The sequence below is a fragment of the Pseudorca crassidens genome, chromosome 19 (assembly GCF_039906515.1).
Source record: "Pseudorca crassidens isolate mPseCra1 chromosome 19, mPseCra1.hap1, whole genome shotgun sequence".
NCBI lineage: Eukaryota > Metazoa > Chordata > Mammalia > Artiodactyla > Delphinidae > Pseudorca > Pseudorca crassidens.
The window spans coordinates 46,785,836-46,806,650 of record NC_090314.1 but is presented as its reverse complement, the minus strand read 5'-3'; the positions used below and the strand labels follow the sequence as shown (position 1 = coordinate 46,806,650).

Here is a 20,815-nt window from a genome sequence, read left to right as displayed (position 1 = left end):
TTCATCAATTTGGTAAGGAATAAATACACTTTCCTTTTTGATTTTATTTATAATTCTTTGATTACTAATAAGGTGAAACATATTCTAAATATCTAGTGACCTTTCAGGTTTTCTTTTAAAAAGTATCCATTCTTTTGCTCATTTCAATAGAAATGATTGGCTTTCTCTTATTAACTCGTAAAAGTCTTTGTATATTGGAGAAATTAGTTATCTATCATAAGAGTTGCAAATGTTCTCCCAATTTGTCATTTGTCTTTCCAACTTATTTATATTAATTTTTGCCATACAGAATGTGCTTTCATTTCTGTGTTTTGTGTGTGTAGTCAAATTGATCAATTTTTTTTTTTTTTTTTTTTGGTTCCAGGGCTTCATGTCAAGCCTATTAAAAAAAAAAAAAAAAAAAAAAACCCCTCACCCCAGGATTATACAAAGTGCTACCATATTTTCCTTCTAGAACTCTCATGCTTCCATTCTCCTGCATTTGATCCTTTAATCCATCTGGAATTCATTTTGGTATAAACTGTGAGGTATGGATCTAGCTTTAATTTTTTCCCAAATAGTTAGCTCTTGTTCCAACAGCATTTATTGAACAGTTGAACAGTCCGTCTCTTCTGCACTAATTTTAACCATCTAATTTAGTGAATACTAATTTCCCAAGTACATTTGAGTCTGCTTTTGGACTCTACCCTGTTCCCTTGATCTATCTATTGTCTATTCCTGTGTCAATAACACATTGTTTTAATTTCTGTAGCTTAAAAATATTTTCTAGGGAATTCTCTGGTGGTCCAGTGATTAGGACTCTGCACTTCCACTGCCGGGGGCCTAGGTTGGATCCTTGGTAGGAGAACCAAGATCCTGCAAGCCGCGTGGTGGGGCCAATAAATAAGTAAAATTCTAATATCTAATTCTAATATCTAATATCTAATATCTGGTAGGGTTACTCCTTTAAAATTCTAATATCTAATTCTAATATCTGGTAGGGCTACTCCTTTAAAAATATTAGTTTTTATTTCCACAATTGTTTAAAAAATTTTTATTTTATATTGGAGTATAGTTGATTAACAATTTTGTGTTAGTTTCAGGTGTACAGCAGAGTGATTCAGTTATACATATACATATATCTGTTCTATTTCAGATTATTTTCTCATTTAGGCTATTACTCCACAAGTTTTTAAATTGAAGTGAAATTCATGTAACTTAAAGTTAACCAATTTAAAGTGAAAACTCAGTGGCACTTAGTACATTCACGTTGTTGAGTAACCACCACTTCTATCTGGTTCCCAAACATTTTCATCACCCTAAAAGGAAACCCTATCCCACTAAACAGTTTTTCCTCCTTCCCCCATCCATAAATTTTTAACACAAAAAATTGAGCTTTTATTATAAAACCTCAGGCTTCATGTCTACCGTGTATTAAGGAAGCTTAAAATTCAAGCCCAAGTTCAGAATCATAGAGAAGACTTTCCTGATTAAGGCCTTACTCCAGCATGCCTCTGCATCCCCCAAGCTTGCGTCTGAATCCTCCAAGCTTGCTTCCGTATCCCCGGTAGCCCAAACTCAACTTGGATTCTGTTAATCTGCTAAATTGCTTTGTGATTTTTCTCAAGCATCTGCGACTTGTGTTATGTCTCCTCAACAGCCTTGTAGTCCTGCTACTTTTTTTTCCTCTTCTCCAGTCCACCCTCAGAGCGTCTCGCTCTGGAGTTACACTGTCACGTTTTCAGTAAATTATTGTTGATTGATGGTTATCAAAATTTCCGTATTGGACTCAGCAGGGTCCAATAAAGACTGCCTGTAGCATGATTTAAATGAAAATTAAGAGGGACTTCAACACACAGTCTTTTAATTTCAGATGATATGAAACCATTAGCTGTCATTTATTAAGTGTCTATTAACTGTCTTGTCATGCCATTTAATTCTTACAACAGTCTGGAGTGGTGGTTTACTGATGCTATATATTCACAGAGGTAAAGCAACTTACCTAAAGTGCCTGGGCTTAGGGCTTCCCTGGTGGCGCAGTGGTTGAGAATCTGCCTGCTAATGCAGGGGACACGGGTTCGAGCCCTGGTCTGGGAAGATCCCACATGCCGCGGAGCAACTGTGCCCGTGAGCCACAACTACCGAGCCTGTGCGTCTGGAGCCTGTGCTCGGCAACAAGAGAGGCCGCGATAGTGAGAGGCCCGTGCACCGCAATGAAGAGTGGCCCCCGCTTGCCACAACTAGAGAAAGCCCTCGCACAGAAACGAAGACCCAACACAGCCAGAAAAATAAATAAATAAACAAATGTGGGGTTTAAAAAAAAAAAAAGAAAGAAAAGAATTTTTAAAAAAATAAAAATAAAGTGCCTGGGCTTAATGTCAGATCCAAGCTTTGAAGTCAAGTCTGCCTGACTACACAGCACTTTCTAGAGTGTTGTCCTGTCTCCATATATTCCCTCCATCAAGGGCTACCCGTCATGTTATCCCAGTTCACTTTTATTGTTATAGTCAGGTTTGCTTAAAGGAAACATCTAAGCCCTCCTGCTGAAGTATATGATTAGGATAGCCAATAAGCACCAAAGAATCACCTCTTCTCTCACACAGGACCTTATTTCATGCCCTGATCAAGCTATCAAGGACCAACATCATTCCTTGCTCCATTATAATCTATATTCTGGATGGAGTCCCATGCTGGCTGGCCCAGCTGTTTTAACTGTCTCCTTGGCTAGAGCTGGAGCTGGTATCTGGAGTTGAAGACAGGTGCAGTCTCAACTGTAAGAAAGGAAGACATAATTCTCCTAAGGGGGTGTTGGGGAGTGCCATCTCTTCTCAATCTACTCACGCAGCATCTCCCAATGTCCTGTCTTCTAGAAACTGTGAAGCTCAGGGATGTCAGAGAATGCTATTTGAAGAAATTAGGTGTAAACGATTCAGAAACACGTGGATTGGCTTTCCCTCAGAAGAGACTCACATTTTAAAGTGGAAAGGAAAATAAATGGAACACAGATCAGATGGGCTTCAGAGTACGGCATGGCAGGGTTGGGGTACATCAGCAAACCCTAATCACACAGCCTCGCCTCTCCCTCACAGGTGCAGAAAGACAGGCCACCTCTGAGATGGTGTGGTCCTGGATCTGTGTTCTCAGGGACAGAGGCCCCAGATGTGGAAGCAGAAGGCATGGGTTCATAATGCAGCAACACCACTTAGCAGCTCGTGTGACTTTTGTGACCAGACAAGACACTTGGTCCTAGTACATTTTCTCATCTGTTAAAAAAAGGAGGGGGGTTATAATGATAGCATCTTTCTTACCTGCTTATAAGTTTTTTGTAACATCATGGTTACAGTTTGCTGTAAGTTATCAAGCCATTATCATCATTTAACTGCATGATAAAGACTTCAGAGAGGTAATAAGTAATGATAATGACCAAATTTGGTCAAATGCACTGACGATTTGTAAAATGGCTATAAGACTTTTCCTCCAAGCAGATGTTAGATGAGCACTAACTTCAATAACTCTTTTTATTAGATGACACTTTATCGGACTGGCCTCCTAGGTGACATATTCATTCCATCAATGATAACAGGAGCCCAATCTTGGGCGCTATGTTTGAGTGTATTTGGGGGGTGAGGGCGTGTGTGGAGCACTGGGGGTATTGATGAGCTAAAAGACCTTAATGCTGGAAGGAAGTTGAGGAATCATTAAGTCTAATTTCCTCATTTTCCAGATAAGAAAAATGAAGCCCAGAGAGACAAAGTAATTTGCCTGAGGCCACACAGCTAATGGCTGAAGTGGGGCTTAAACCCAGCTTTTTGTTCTTATACCTTTTCACACGCTTGTTAACAGTTTCTCAAAGTGCAAGTTACAATACATTAGTGAGTTGTAAAATCAATTAGTGAGATGTAAGCGGCATTTAGAAAGAAAATAGAGAATCAAATAGGAAAGATCAGAACGCATGGCTGGTAGGAAGAGTAAGTATTGTCTTCTTTTTTTTTTTTTTTTAATTTATTTTTGGCTGCATTGGGTCTTTGTTGCTACGTGTGGGCTTTCTCTAGTTGTGGCCAGCGGGGGCTACTCTTCGTTGCAGTGCGCGGGCTTCTCATTGCGGTGGCTTCTCTTGTTGTGGAGCACGGGCCGTAGGCGTGCAGGTTTCAGTAGTTGTGGCTCGCTGGCTCTAGGGTTCAGGCTCAGTAGCTGTGGTGCATGGGCTTAGTTGTTCCACAACATGTGGGATCTTCCTGGACCAGGGGTCGAACCCGTGTCCCCTGCATTGGCAGGCAGATTCTTAACCGCTGCACCACCAGAGAAGCCCGTAAGTATTGTCTTGAGAAACTTTTGTTCCACTTATATATTTTTATAAGTATATGTGATCTGGGACATATGTAAAATGTATTTCTTGCTATGGGTTGATTTTTTTTTTTTTTTGGTGGTACGCGGGCCTCTCACTGTTGTGGTCTCTCCTGCTGCTGAGCACAGGCTCCGGACACGCAGGCCCAGCGGCCATGGCTCACGGGCCCAGCCGCTCCGCGGCATGTGGGATCTTCCCGGACCGGGGCACGAACCCGCGTCCCCTGCATCGGCAGGTGGACTCTCAACCACTGCGCCACCAGGGAAGCCCTGGGTTATTATTTTTAAAAGTCTAAAAACTGCTATTCTAGAGGTACATTGATTCTGCCCTCAGATTCTTATAGTCCAGTGATTCAGCAAAAGAATAACTGAACAGGGGGATTTCCTTGGTGGTGCAGTGGTTAAGGGATCCATCCAGCTCTAATTCAGGTTGCCAGGATTAAGCACAGCCCCACCTGGAAATTCCCTCTAAACTAGAGCACTCATGTCCAGAAGGTTCTGGAATTATTATATTCGTTAGTTGGGTGGCTTGGGCAAGTCACATCCCCTCTCTAAGCCTCAATTTCTTCACATATAAAATGGTAAGACTAGCTAACATTTATCAAGCACCTATATGAAGCACATAAGCACTGCATGCATTATAAGAAATCACTAATAGCAGATGCTTACCTAGAACTTAATGTGTGCCAGACATGATACCAAATGCTTTACATGTTCGTATTCACTCAATCCTCACAACAATCCTTTGGAAATGTTGTTAACCCTATTTCACAGATGGAAAAATGGAGGTCTTCAAAGCAAGTAATTTACCCTAGATGGTTCCATCCAGTGGGCGGTGGTGGAGCTGGGCTTACAACTCAGGCAGTTCTGGCTCCAGAGTCCTCGTCTTAACCACTGTCCTATACTACCTCTTATTTTCTCATAAAATGAGGGGGGCTAATTTAAAATAATTCCTTAGCATTTTTATAGCACGTTTCCAATTCTAAACCACTGTTCACATTCTGTACCCTATTTGATCTTCACAACAACCCTAGGGGTAGAAATTATTAGCCTTATTTACGGGGCAAGAGCTGAGACTTATTAAGAGGGTCGTGTGTCCGAGGGCACACAGCCAGCGAGGGCAGAATCAGGACTTGAACTCAGGACTGCTCATTTCCGGTGCCCCTCCTGCTATACCTCAGATGCCAAAGGGCACACCCTGTCCTTCCTTTCTCACCTCCCGCAGCTCCAACAGCGTACACTATTCTTTCTTCTTTGTTTTTCCCCAAGAGGCCTCACGTTCCCTCGAATCCACTGCTGGTCACCCCGCTACACCCACTTTTCAGTACTTACTCACAAACAGCAGCAGGGGGCGCTGTAGACCAGCTCGGAGGGACCGTGCTGCCCCGGGAACCCTGTTGGAGGAAACAGCCATAAGTCTCTCTCTCTTCTTTTTAATTTGTTTATATTAAAAATGTTTTCGTGGGCTTCCCTGGTGGCGCAGTGGTTGAGAGTCCGCCTGCCGATGCAGCGGACACGGGTTCGTGCCCCGTTCCGGGAAGATCCCACATGCCGCGGAGCGGCTGGGCCCGTGAGCCATGGTCGCTGAGCCTGCGCGTCCGGAGCCTGTGCTCCGCAGCGGGAGAGGCCACAACAGTGAGAGGCCCGCGTACCGCAAAAAAAAAAAAAGTTTTACTAAGTACTACTTGTACATAGTGTAAAATTTTAAAGGTACAAATGAGCATGTATACGGTGTACCTGCTCCACAACTACCCAGATCGCGCTCCTGGAGGCAAACCGAGGAAGTTTTCTCCTGTTTCCTTCTCCAGATATTCTATGTTATGTAAGCAAATATGTATTTTTCTTCCCACACAAATGATAGCCTACAAACATGCACACACTGTTTTTTATTGTTCACACAAATGGTACCATATTACACCAGCTATTCTTCCTCTAGTTTTTTGAAGTAATTTATCTTGCAGATCCATCCATACTATAATTCATGATACTTAATTGGATGGATAAACCATCATCAACTTTGCCAGCTCCTTGTTATTTTTTATCTTCTACAATTATAAGCCACTGTACACAGGCCACTTTGCACACATGTGTACCTGCAGGATAAATCCTCAGAAGCGAAATTGCTTGCCTGCCAATTACACACATTTATAATGTTGATTGATATTGCTAGATCGCCTTGCACAGAGGCTACCCAGTTATTGCTGCCTCAGCAGGGCATGCAAAGGTCTATTTCCTACACCCTCACTAACACAAAATCTTCTCAAGCTTTCTGGTCTTTGCCTATCCTGTAGGTGAAAGATGGTTTCTCACTGCAGTTTTAATTGCATTTCTCTGAAAATGAGTCCCCGCCCCCAACCTCTGAGATTCATTCATGCAATCCGTAAATAATTAGCAGGTGCCTCCTATGTGCCAGGCACCGTTCGGGGGTCTCCTCCTCCAGCTGTCCCAGATCTGACTTCTGTTGTCTTTTCCTGTCTACCCTGCACTGGCCTGCCCTATCATATCCTCCAAGAAGCTATTTTCCTTGCTTGGCTATCCTCACCAGGTCAAGCAGGGGCGACCTTGCTTGACCTCTTCTTTAGAGGCTTAGGAGTGAGGAGAATGTAGTTTCTCTGTTTCTCGAGACTAATTCCTGTAACCCAATTAAGCAAAGCTGAGAGGTGGGGGACATGTGTCTTGAGGTCAGAGTTAGCCCTGAGTCCTTGGGCTTCTCAGACCCACCCAGTCAAATGGGTCAGTCAATGCCTAACACTCTGGGGTGTTAGAAAGGAAAACAAAGAGCAGGTACCTGGACACTTGTCTGTATTCAGTGGATATTATTTGCTTCATGACTGGCTGGTTGAAATTCCTCAGATTAGGCGCCTCCTAAATGTAAAATATGGTTAAGAGCAGGACTATTTAGATTAAAGCGAGGAAGACAAGATGTTAGGATCATTGTTCTCTTCTTAGAGAGAAACCTCTGAACTGTTTCTCAAATGCTCCTTTTGTTGGGTTCCCAGCACACTTGACCTCATCGTAGGGTAACTGTTCCTTTGCCGGCCTTCTCCGCAAGGCTAGAAATCAACTAGTCTGTGTCTTTGTTCATCTTTGTATCTCTCCTCAGAATAAAGGCAGAATCAACACATGGGAATTTTGAATGAATATCTTCCTGCCTTCCAGTTCTGAAGGATAGCATCCTTGCGAAGACCTCCACCATTCTCTAATAGCTTAACTAGAGGGACCTCCAGTTCATCCCATATTTGGCTGCCAAATAGTTTTCTTCCCAAAGCACACGCTAAGCCAGTCACTTGTGGGGGTGCCCTGTGGCCTACTAAATGAAACACATATTCCTTAGCCTGGAATTTAAGGGCCTCTGTGGTGATATGGCTCCAGTCTACCTTTCCAGTCCTTTTTTCCACTACCTCATGCGCCAATCAAGAGGAATTACTCAATGCTTCTTAAGTGTGCCCACATTCCACCCCCCTGCCTGTGCCCTTGGCAGCCCTCCTCTGCCTGGAACGCTTTCCTCCTTGTTTGCCTTCCATCACTGATGCCCTCTTCTGTCTCTCTCCCCACCCCACCCTTTGTTTAAAAAGTAAGAGTAATCACTATCAAAATTCCAATGGCATTTTTCACAGAATTAGAACAAATAATTCTCAAATGTGTATGGAACCATGAAGGATCCAAAATAGCCAAAGCAATCTTGAGAAAGAAGAACAAAACTAGAGGTATCACACTCCCTTATTTCAAACTATACTACAAAGCTACAGTCATCAAAATGGTATGGTGCTGGCATTAAAAACAGACACACAGATCAATGGAAAAGAATAGAGAGCCCCAAAAGAAACCCATGCATATGTGATCAATGAATTTATAACAAAGAAGCCAAGAACATACAATGGAGAAAGGACAGCCTCTTCAATAAATGATGTTGGGAAAACTGGACAGACGTATGCAAAAGAATGAAACTAGACCACTGTCTTATACCATACACAAAAATCAACTCAAAATGGATTAAAGACTTGAATGTAAGACCTGAAACCACAAAATTGCTAGAAGAAAACATATGTGGGGACTTCCCTGGCAGCACAGTGATTACGAATCCACCTGCCAGTGCAGGGGACACAGGTTCGAGCCCTGGTCAGGGAAGATCCCACACACCATGGAGCAACTAAGCCCGTGCGCCACAACTACTGAGCCTGATTTCTAGAGCCCATGAGCCACAACTACTGAACCCCGTGCACCTAGAGCCCATGCTCCACAGCAAGAGAAGCCACTGCAATGAGAAACCTGCACACCACAACTAAGAGTAGCCCCTGCTTGCTGCAACTAGAGGAAGCCTGTGCGCAGCAACAAAGACCCAACGCAGCCAAAATAAATAAATGAAAAAAAAAAAAAGAATAGAACTACTGAATGATCCAGTATTCCACTTCTGGGTATTTATCCAAAGAACACAAAAATACCAATTTGAAAAGACATGTGCACCCCTATGTTCATTACAGCACTATTTACAACAGCCAAGATATGGAAACAACCTAAGTGTCCATGGATGGATGAATAGATAAAGAAGTTGTGACATACACACAATGGAATACTACTCAGTCATAAAAAAGAATGAAATCTTGCCGCTTGTGACAACATGGATGGACCTTGAGGGTATTATGTTAAGTGATGTAAATCAGACCAAGAAAGACAAACACTGTATGATTTTACTCCTATGTGGAATCTGAAAAAACAAAACAAAACAAATGAACAGGGAGTTCTCTAGTGGTCCAGTGGTTAGGACTCTGAGATTCCACTGCAGGGGGCACAGGTTCAGGGAACTAAGATCCCACTGGTCTGGGAACTAAGATCCCACATACTTTGGTGTGACCAAAACAAAAAAAACAGAAACCAAAGAAACCCCACAAGTGAACAAAAAACAAAAAAACAAGCTTTTAGATACAGAAAATAGACTGGTGGTTTCCAGAGGGAAAAGGAGTTGGGGGTGGGCGAAATGGGTGAAGGGGATCAACTGTATGTCAATAAAGGGTAACTAGACCTTTAGTGTTGATTGCTTTCTAGTGTATACAGATGTCAAATTATAATGTGGTACATATGATATTTATGTAATGTTATATATCAATTTTACCTCAATAAAAGAAAAAAGGAAGAATATTTTAAAACTTAAATGAACAAACAAACAAAAAGTAAGCGTCATTGGTTTTTAAAAAGATGAAAGAAAAATTTTACATAACCATCCAGGTCCTCTTTTTTCTTTTTTTTGGGGGGGCCATCCTGTGTGGCATGCAGGATCTTATTTCCCCAACCAGGGATCGAACCCCTGTCCCCTGCAGTGGACTCATGGAGTCCAAACCACTGGACCTCCAGGGAGTTCTCCAGGTCTTTCTCAAAATGTAATTACCCCCAAAGACTCCTGTTCAGATCGATCCACCAGCAGGATATCATCTACCCCCACGCCTTAGCTCCCCAGTCAGACTGCTGTCTATACGTCTCCCATGAAGCTCTATCTTGCCCAATCTGTGTACATTTTTTCTTTTTTTGGCAGAGCTGTGTGGCATGTGGGATCTTAATTCCCTGACCAGGGATCGAACCCCCGCACACACAGCCCACAGTGGAATCACAGAGCCCTAACCACTGGACTGCCAGGGAATTCCCTCTTTCCCACTTTGAGTATGAGAAATGGGAAGAGTTTGGGACCTGTCACCAAGGTCTCTTCAGACCCTCCTCTAAGAGGGGTTTCCTCTTGGCTCAGAGCTGCCCCACTAGTGTCAGGAGATAATGTCACCCCATTATCTCCTGACACAAGCCCTACAGAGAACAGTGGGCACCCGTGCCTGGGACTTGGGAGAAAACTGTCCTGTCTGCCCTTTTCCTGAGGGAGGTTATCATGGTTACATGTCTAACTGACTGGAAGGAGGAGCGTTTTTTCGCTTCCAGTCCGTGGAAGGGACGAGGCCAGGAAAAGGAAATGGAAAGTCATCTCCCCTTGCCCTGTGGCCCTGGTCTCTCCCACTAAGCAGATGGGCTGGGGCACTTGTCTGTTAAAAAAGTCCCATCTGCGTCCTTGGGAGGTGGTGTGTGCCCTGGCCAGGCTGGAGGAAGACAACCTGGGCCTTCCCCAGGGTTTGCTTCTGGTGCCTTCCACAGAGGAAAGAGTGGTACCTTGGAGTTCCAAGAGCCCAGTTTTAATTCTTACTCCACATCCAATAGCCAGATAACCTTGACCAAGTGCCTTCATCTCTCTTAGCCTAAAAATAGAAAGAGCTTCACCTTCTCTACCTTCCACATAGGCTATTCTCAGCACCGAAAGAGAAAATGTACCCAAGAGTGTTTTGCAAGTTGTATTTTTTAAAATGTTATTTATGCCCTGCCTTATTTTGGGCAATGGATTTCCAAGAGGCTTGAAAGATACAGAAGACATAAACTAGCATAAATTAAAAGTGTGATTAGCAGAGGTAAAAAAGAGTGAGAACATAATGAGCCCAAAATGAGGTTAAATGCATCCCTTGTTTGCTACAGGTGGATCTAAAGGTTGCTGAATTTTGTGGAAGTGTTTTCTGAATCTGTGAAAGGGGTTGCTTGGGTGGTGGTGTTTCAGGGTGTCCAGCATGGAGACTGAACCCTCACAGCAGGGCTTACACATTCTGGATGGGCCCCAGATCTCCATGGACAGGGACTGGTCCCAACTTCACCCTCTGCATAGATGTTACTGCTTTAGTCCAGCCCAGATCCACCTGAACCTGGAGGCAGCCAGGTCCTTCTAACCATCTGTCCACCCCCACCACCCTGCGCAACTAGCATTATCCCCCTCTGGGGACAGACCCACCTGCCTCCCACTTAGACACTCATTTAAAACAACAACAACAGGGCTTCCCTGGTGGCGCAGTGGTTGAGAGTCAACCTGCCGATGCAGGGAACACGGGTTCGTGCCCCGGTCGGGGAGGATCCCACATGCCGCATAGCGGCTGGGCCTGTGAGTCATGGCCACTGACCCTGCGCATCCGGAACCTGTGCTCCGCAGCGGAAGAGGCCACAACAGTGAGATGCCCGCGTACCGCAAAACACCAACAACAACAAACCAGCTCTATTGACATATGTAATATACATATCATAAGTTCACCCTTTTCAAGTGTACCATTCAATGGGCTTTAGTATACAGACCCTCTAAACCTCTTGTAATGAGCAGCAGACTAATCAGAACTTCTTTGCCACCCAGACCAACTTGCTTCCTTTTCCTTTGCTCTCCCTCCACCCTAATACTTCTGAAGGAACCAGTCATAAGAGTCTGCACTCAAATTCGGAAAAGTTGCCCTGTATTTCCAGGATTTTCCATCTCTGACCCATCTCTTTGGCTGGTGTCCATGTTAGATGGGCTCTCCCGAAAGTAATAACTGGACCTGGGGATGGTGCACAGGGCACAGAAAAGCCAGGGCATGATCTCGGAGTTTTGTGAGACTGAGAAACGCCCAGTGAGGATCCAGGCGGTGGGAGGCTGTGGGTACGAGTGGCCCAGAGAGCTGCAGCACTTGACAGATCACATTGTTAGACCGTGACTCACTCCCACCGCCGCTGCTGACGCTGCACCGCAGTCTGGAAAGCTGAACCTCTCAGCCTGGCCTTCAAAGGAGGGCCGTTCGGACTGTGGGTGGACCCCCTGAGTCAGCCTTTGAGGGCCAGGCTGGGCTGGCAGAGCTGGGATCTCTTTATTCCCGAGATGGACTGTTTCACGCCCCTTGACCCCACATGTTCAAAGGTCATGTGTTGGGAGCCTGAAAGGCGCAAGGAAAGGTGTCCTCTTTGTGCTTTTCAACAGAGGAGGGGGACCTATCTGAGCTCCTGACCTTCCTCCCCAAAAGATTTGGGCTCTGGGGCTTCCCTGGTGGCGCAGTGGTCGAGAGTCCGCCTGCCGATGCAGGGGACACGGGTTCGTGCCCCGGTCCGGGAGGATCCCACATGCCGCAGAGCGGCTGGGCCCGTGAGCCATGGCCGCTGAGCCTGCGCGTCCGGAGCCTGTGCTCCGCAACAGGACAGGCCACAGCAGTGAGAGGCCCGCGCACGGCAAAAAAAAAAAGATTTGGGCACTGCTGACTGGCTGTGGGGACCCAAACTCCAGCTCTGGAGTTAGTGAGAATCAAGCAGACCGCTTCCCGTGCCCTCACAAGGCACTCTCTCATTATTTTCTTCCCCATGTTCAAGATTATTTCTTGACCTGTGGCCCTCACATGCCTTTCTCTTCTCCTCTCTCCTCCTCCCCATCATCCTACTGTTTCCCATCCACTACATCAGCCCATCAGATCTTTCACAATATAAAGAAGAGAGGAGGTGGGGCTTCCCTGGTGGCGCAGTGGTTGAGAGTCTGCCTGCCCGGTGCAGGGGACACGGGTTCGTGCCCCGGTATGGGAAGATCTCACATACCGCTGAGCAGGCTGGGCCCGTGAGTCATGGACGCTGAGCCTGCCCCACTCGCCGCAGCTGGGGAGGGCCCTCGCATGGAGGCGAGGACCCAACACAGCCAGGAATAAATAAAGAAAGAATTAAGAGAGGGGGAAAACAACTATACCCCAATAAAAAAAGTGGAAAACAATAAATCATAATTCGAATGTGTTTGCAGTTGCATTTAGTGGACAAAAAAATAATAATAAGGAGGGGGGGGAATGCCTTCCACGTCTATCTTACTCAATTGGTTTAGGATTCCCTCTGTTTTGAGCATCCATTGACGTCTGCATCTCCAAAAAGATGGTCCCACCTCAGGGGCATGGGGACGGGCTGCTGAATCATTTCCCTCTGCAATTCTAGCACATCACAAGTCCACTCTCCCTGCGTGCTTGGGCTAGGAGTGGACTGGGGTGTTGAAAGTGTGACCCAGAAGTCCCTGTCTGGTGGAGGAACTTAGATGAAAATAGTGAAATACTATTTCCCAGAGCAGTATGTTCCCAGCTGCAAAGCCTACAAAACACTGAAGCTCCAGAGAGTGGTTGAGATGGTGGCAAGAGTCCTTCAAAAGGCTTCCTTAAAGCCCTCGTGGGAACCATCACATGTATGCAGTCACAATTTCTAACCCTCCCTAAGCAAAGCCAGGTAGAGTGTCCATTATCCAGGGAAATTAACTCTGAGCTGCACTGGGGAAGCTGTCCCTGGGTTAGGTGTCTTTAAGAACAAGATCCCCGGGGACTTCCCTGGTGGCGCAGTGGTTAAGAATCTGCCTGCCAACGCAGGGGACACAGGTTCGAGCCCTGGTCCAGGAAGCTCCCACATGCCGCGGAGCAACTAAGCCCGTGCGCTACAACTATTGAGCCTGTGCTCTAGAGACCGCAAGCCACAACTACTGAGCCTGCGCGCCTAGAGCCCATGCTCCACAACAAGAGAAGTCACCGCAGTGAGAAGCCTGCGCACCGCAGCGAAGAGCAGCCCCCGCTCACCGCAACTAGAGAAAGCCCGCGCGCAGCAACGAAGACCCAACGCAGCAAAAATAAATCAATAAATAAACGTATAAAGAACAAGATCCCCGAATCTAGCGGTCTTTCCCCTGCCCCAAGCCACTTCCGTTGCCTTCAGATCATGTGAGGAAACCTGGGAGTGGACGTGGTGGGAGACGGGCTGTGCGGTCAACTAGGAAAGCTACAAGATGGGAAGACTTGCTCCACCTAATAAGGGGAGAGGGGGGAAGAAGCCGATTCAGGTTTCTTGAAACAGTATTTTCTCTTCTATGGGAATAGCCAAGTGTATCTGGGGGAGACAAAGAGGAGCTTCCTATCTGGGCAGGAGGTCGGCCGCTTAACACGTGTTGGGACACCGTCTCATAGCAAGAGCTACACAGGCACTTGGACCAGCTCACTGCCTGCTCACAGCCACCCCGTAAGGCGTGTTCTTACCCCCATTTTCCCAGTGAGGCTCTGAGAAGTGAAGTCGCTGGCAGCGGCCTCACGGCAGATTTGGGACACGAGCCCAGGCCTTCTGATTGGAAGCCTAGTGGTTGTGGCACTATTGTGCCTTGTCACCCCACGAGGCTGGTGCCTAGGGTCATTGCTGATTCCGAGGTCCCCACCATAGGCCCCTGTCCTTGACCCAAACAACTGCCCTGTTCAGTGTTTGGGAGGAAGCTGGAATGGCTCATACTCAGGGCTCAGAGACCCCTGGCCGCTCTCCCAGTCTGTTCTTCCCAAGAGGTTCTTAGGCTCGAGTTTTACACTTCCCTCCACCCCACACCCTCCTAGCCCCAGCTGCCTTGGAAGCAGGGAGAAGGAGGCAAGACCAGAAGGCTTTTGTTTTCCAAAGATAGAGAAACGGCTGAAATCCCGGCATCTGCCCCAGAAGACAGAGGCAGCTCTGGATTTCCTGCTGCTCCCAACACGGGCCAGATAATTGGAGACAGATTTTTGGGCTTGGGTTGGGGAGGTGAAGCTTGAAGTACAGTCATCCGGTCTCCTGTAAGTCCGTGTGTGCGTGCGCGGGCGCGTGCACTGCTTTGTTGGAGTTTCTTTGTTAGTAGTGAATGTATGTGTGTGTAGACATCTGTGTTTGAGACAGCGTGTGTACGCGTCTAAGTGCACGTGTCTGAGTGTTTGTGCGGCACGCCCATGTTCCTTGTACTTCTTTGTTCGTGTATAGGACTCTGTGCGTGTGTGTGTGTGTGTGTGTGTGTGTGTAAGAAAGTGTGTAAGCGCGCGTCTGGCTCTCTGTGAGTGGCTCCCTTGTTTTGTTCTGTCCCTTTGTGAGAGTCAGTCCAGCCTGGGGAGATCTCACGAGCTCTTTAGGGTCCTATTACTCAAGACTGGGTGATTAAATGTAAAACAATAATTAAGATAAGAAAATAAAAGGCAGGAAGGCAGATGGCCTTCAGGGAGAGGGTATGAGGGACAGAAACAGCCAGAGTAGAGTCAGAAGGGAGAGCAGAGGTTCTCTTTTGAGGGGTACAGATAAAACCCCAGCCCCTCCCCCAACCTCTCTAATAGAGAAGGGCACCGTGCACTTCCAGAGAGGTTCAGCTTTCTCCACACTTCCAGGGTTGGGCAGGGGAGGGAGCTGCTAGTGCCTTCCTGCCCGAATCGCCACCCTGGAAGGAATGTCAGCCACTTTCTTCTAAGCCCTTCTGTGCATATTCACCAATGGAAGTTCTTTGGGCTACAGATGAGATAGAGACCAGTTGGGAAGTAGCCTAAAGCATAGACTTACACCCAGTCATTGTGTACCTGCTGCATGTTGGACCCTGGGCTGCACACTGGACATACTTTTTGTATCAGCGCTGTGTATATATATGTATGTATGTATATGCGTGTGTGTGTATGCGTGTATGATTTCATAAAACCACTTATGAGCTGGACCATACCTCTTGGCAGAGGAAACGGAGGCCTATGATAGAACCAGGACTCTTTTCTTCTTTAACCTTCCATGATTCCCCCCAAGTGATAATCCATTTGTTCATTCAACAGACAGGTACTGAACACCTGTCTTCCTTAGGCAGGATGCTAGGTATCCTGGGGGGGACACAGACGAGCCAGATGTAGTTTCTGCCCTCCTGGAGGCCACCCGCTAGGGAGGGAGTCAGTGACCTCCGAGGATGGAACTCGCCACTCTATTTGGGACTGATCCCACTCAGCGCCGGAGCAACGTGGCTGTTAGAGAGTCAGGGATTTTTTGGACTGGGGCAAGATTTGCTCCTAGAATTAGTTGTTCCTTATAAGGACATTTGAGATAAGGACTGGCTGGGGAAGAGAAGACGTGGGGGGAAGTGGAGGGCAGTGACTGTGTGCGCTGGGGCTGGAGGCGGAGGAGGGGGAGACTTCCAACTGGTCCGCTTCACAGCCCAGCATTCGCTGGGTGGATATGTTGTCCTTAGATGGTCCAGCCCCTCTGGAAGGAGGAAGGAGGGAAGCAGGGGAAATGCACACACCCTCGCCTCTCTGGACTGGTCTCTGAGGTCCCAGGGTGACTGATTGGGGGTGGGGAGGCTAGAGGCCCCTATTAGCTCCTGGCGACCTGACTCAATTCTCTAGTGCAGCGGCTTCAGAGCCGCCGCCAGCATTCTCTGGCCTAAATCGCTTCCAGTTTGTTTAGTCAAAACCCTTGGCCCCAACATCAAAGCCCCTTTGGAGTTTCTGGGGGTTGTTGTTCTTATATGGTGTTTATTTCAGAGATGGTTCTGCTGTCACTGGCTGTGCGGGGTGGGACAGGAGGGGCTGCTGGGGCCCTTGATTTCAGAGACATCGGGTTGGCCTGGGTGGAGGGCTACCAGACAGTGTCTAGGGCAACGGTCCCCGGGACACTGTGTCCCCCACGCCTGCCTCTGCCTGGGGAGAGCACAAGGGGTAGCTGCCTTCTCGCCTGCCCAGGGCCCCGCAGAGGAGCCTCCATTCCGTTCAAATTTATGCCAGACATTTCAGTCTGGGCTTCCAGGGGTCAAGTCCACACCACCTCCGCACAACCCCCATACAACCCTCACCTCAGAATCCGCGGGCTCACTCCAAGCACACAGCGCTCCACTCCACACCTCACCATCTCAGCCCCTCCGCACCCGGGCCTGGAGCCCAGCTCCTTCAACACCTCCTCCCCTTCTTTAAGTCTTTACAGCTTTTCTTTTCATCTGATTGGCTGAATGTGTACTCAGCTATTTGACAAACGTTTGGCTCCGTTAGGCTCTGGAATCCGCACCTTTCTTACTTCTGAGTTCCTGCAGGTTAGAGCAGAACCCCTCCCTCCTATGGCCCATTCTCCAGCACCTGGCAGGGTGTGTGCACACGGAGAAGAGGGATGCTCTGTCCAGACAGCGGATGGAGGTGCTACTTCTTTTTTTTTTAATTAGTTTATTTTTATTTTTGGCTGTGTTGTGTGTTCCTTGCTGTGCGTGGGCTTTCTCTAGTTGCGGTGCGCAGGTTTCTCATGGCAGTGCCTTCTCTTGCAGCACAGCACGGGCTCTAGGCATGCGGGCTTCAGTAGTTGTGGCATGCGGGCTCAGCAGTTGTGGCTTGTGTGCTGTAGAGCACAGGCTCAGTAGCTGTGGTGCACAGGCATAGTTGCTCTGCGGCATGTGGGATCTTCCCCGACCAGGGCTCGAACCCATGTCCCCTGCACTGGCAGGCGGATTCTTAACCACTGCGCCACCAGGGAAGCCTGGAGGCGCTGTTTTCAGGGAAGCTGATAGCAGAGGATGCAGGGCTGGTGGCCTGGGTGGAGGTAAGCTCCTAGGACTGGCCCTGGGAAAAAATCTGCACTGAGTGAAGAGGAAGCCAACTCCAGGCCTTAGCCATTCGCCGGAGCATGAACAAAAGGTGAGAGAGAGAGAGGGAGAGGGAGAGAGAGAGAAGAGGACAGTAACAGGGCCAGGTCTTTGGTAACCAGTTGTTGAACAGAAAAGTTTCCAACCAGGGGACTTCCCTGGCAGCGCAGTGGTTTGGGCTCAGTGCTCTCACTGCTGAGGGCCTGGATTCAATCCCTGGTCGGGGAACTAATACCCCACATCCCACAATCTGTGCAGTGCGGAAAATAAAAAAGAGAGAGAAGTAAGATGTTTTCATAGCCAAAAATGTAATTAAAAGAAACTATCACTATTAAAAAAAAAATTCCAACCATGAGCTACAAGGACAAAGTCCTCTCTGGGTCAACTACCTTCTTCCTAGGGTGTTACTAAGAGCCAGAGGGGTCTCCAGACCCTCCTTAACCTATCTACTCTCCCTCCACCGCCTCATTTACCTCTGTTTCTTTCTCCTATCATCGTCCCGGGCTATGCCCTTCCTGCCTTCTTAACTCCCCATCTGCTCCCTCAAAGGGAACTAACTTGAGTGCACGAATGGCCATCTTTAGTGCCCCCACCCCCATTGGACAAATTCTTTACCATCACAATCACATGCTAAAAATGGGATCCCAGCTGGGACAGGTGGAGGTAAGACTAGGAGTGGACTTAGCCATCATCCCTGCCGTGGGACAATGGCAAAGTCTCTGAGTCTGAATCTCCCGCATTTTGCACACGCTTGTGAGCCAAGAGCTAGGTCTTTACAGGGGCTCCAGTCTAAGAACGTGGCGAGCACGGGTGACCTCCTTGCTTTGTGGACTCTCCCACCGGGAGCCTAACTGGTGGTTCCCCCAAGATGTAATTCAGAGAGCCTAGACACAGGCTCCCCATCCCTAAATCAGTGTCTTCAATGCTCTAAGGAGCTGGTCTTCTGATCGGGGGGAATGCAGTTTTGAGCCACTCTCTCCCAGGGTGGCCCCTTGGCTCCATGGTATAGCAGGTGCCTCCCTCCGCACCCCACTCTATGCCCGCCCCGCCTTGCAGACTCTCATTAGTCAGTAGTGCTAATGTGGCTGCAGCTAGTGATTGAGACCGTTGGTTGGACTGAGGGTTAGCGATCAACATCCCTGGCATAGCTGCTAATCCTTTGGAAATATGTTTTTAATAATCATAGGGGAGGAGGTCAGGCTGGGTGGTCCTGGGAGCTAGGATCCAACGTCTCCTGCTCCCCCAGCCCTCCGTTCCCATGGTTTCTCCTAGGCAGGCACTCTGGGGTGTATTGGGGCAGGGGACTCACTTGGTAAGACTGGCCAACTCCGCAGCAGATGGAGGTGGTGCCTGGTACACAGCTGCCTCTGCTAACAGGGCAGGGACAGGATTGTGCCAAGGGTGCGGCTGATGTAGCTGAATGAAGTGCCCCGGGGTCAAGAGGCTTTAGCCACGTGGAAGGATTAATTCTGAGCCCCGTATTGCTCATTCCTACGCCTGATGCCCAGAGAGGAAGCATGAGTTCCAAGGATCCCCTCACCAAAGCAGCCCAGTTCCGGAGATGTCCTCAGTCTCTCTCAGTCAGGAAAGCCTCAAGTCAAAAGGGCTCTGTTTCCGTTCCCTTAGGTTTCTCGGGCCTGCCGATCGTCCCATTCAATCATCTAGTTTATGTAATGTCTTTAATAATACACAATTATAATTGTCCTATGAACAGCATAATAGCAGGCACATAATAAATATAAACTGTATAGTAATATATTACGTGTAATAATATAATCGTTACGGTTAACATTTTATGGACTGCCTACTCTGTCAGGCCCTTTATACAGATTAACTCTTGTGTTCCTAGCACCCTGCCAAGCAAGCCTTATTATCCTGTTTTATATGGAGAAATCTGACACTCAGGGAGGTTAACTTGCTCAAGGTCATAGAGCTAATAAGGGGTGGGGCCAGCATCAACCCTAGGTCTCTGGTTAATTTCAAACCCATTCTTTCCAGTCTGACACTGTAGGGAACTTAAAGAATAAAATAATATAGCGTCAGCACCATTAAAACACTGATAACCCCGGACACCACACACACACACACACACACACACACACACACACTAAAAGTTAGGTGACAGCACAAAATAGCTTTTGGAGGGCTGCTGATGCCAGGTACTACACGCAAGGAGGGCTCAGGGTGTGGTACTGGCAGTAAATGTCACAGTTTGGAGGAGGAAGAAGCCACCAAGGACAGCAGGAATGGCTGAAGACTTTGCAGAGGGAGGAAAGGGATTTAACGGGTGGGTAAGAGCTGTGGTGGGAAGGACAGGAGCAAAGGTACACAGGAGGGAATGCAGTGGCAGTGAGATCAGACTGGTCTACTCCATCCTGATAACTTCTGTCCGCCCACTCACCATCCCTGTAAGCAGGCCTGCCCTTAACATCTGCGGATCTTGGGGCAAGAGGACCGATAAAAAGCTGCAAACAAAATTTCTAAATATTTAAAAGTTATGGGACTTCCCTGGTGGCGCAGTGGTTAAGAATCCTCCTGCCAATGCAGGGGACCCGGGTTCGATCCCTGGTCTGGGAAGATCCCACATGCCGCGGAGCAACTAAGCCCATGTGCCACAACTACTGAGCCCGCGTGCTGCAACTATTGCGCAGCACGCGGGCTCAGTAGTTGCGCACCTAGAGCCCGTGCTCCGCAACAAGAGAAGCCACTGCAATGAGAAGCCCGCGCACCACAACGAAGAGTAGCCCCCGCTTGCCGCAACTAGAGAGAAAGCCCGCGCGCAGCAACAAAGACCCAGAGCAGCCAAAAAATAAACAAATAAATAAAAAGAAAACAAAATAAAAGTTATAACAAGGACCTACTGCATAGCACAGGGAACTCTGCTCAATGTTCTGTAATAACCTAAATGGGAAAAGGATTTGAAAAAGAATAGATACATGTATATGTACAACTGAATCATTTTGCTGTACACCTGAAACTAATACAACATTGTTAATCAACTATAATCCAATATAAAATAAAAATTAAAAAAAATACAAGTTATAAATCAAATGTTAAATAAGACCTATCTCTTACCTTGACAAATCTACTTTTAAAATCACTTTGGAGTTTAGTGCTGGAATGTGGCGGCGCTGCCCCACCTACCTACTTTCTCTTCCCACCAGCAGTTCCTTTCTGCTCTGCTCAGGTGAGGACCCCTCCCCAGCCCACATGTGCAAGCCCCACCCACCCCCATAGCCAGCCCACCCTTGACCACCATCAACCCTGAGGGTATCCACACTTGTATTTGGCCTGCCC

The 20,815-nt window shown here is 47.5% G+C and overlaps 1 protein-coding gene across 1 annotated transcript in view; it reads right to left on the bottom strand.

Moving 5' to 3' along the window:
* The window catches only part of MEIOC (meiosis specific with coiled-coil domain), a 70,917-nt gene that overhangs the window by 25,249 nt on the left and 24,853 nt on the right, over nucleotides 1-20,815 (bottom strand). The gene's annotated exons all lie outside the window — the stretch shown is intronic.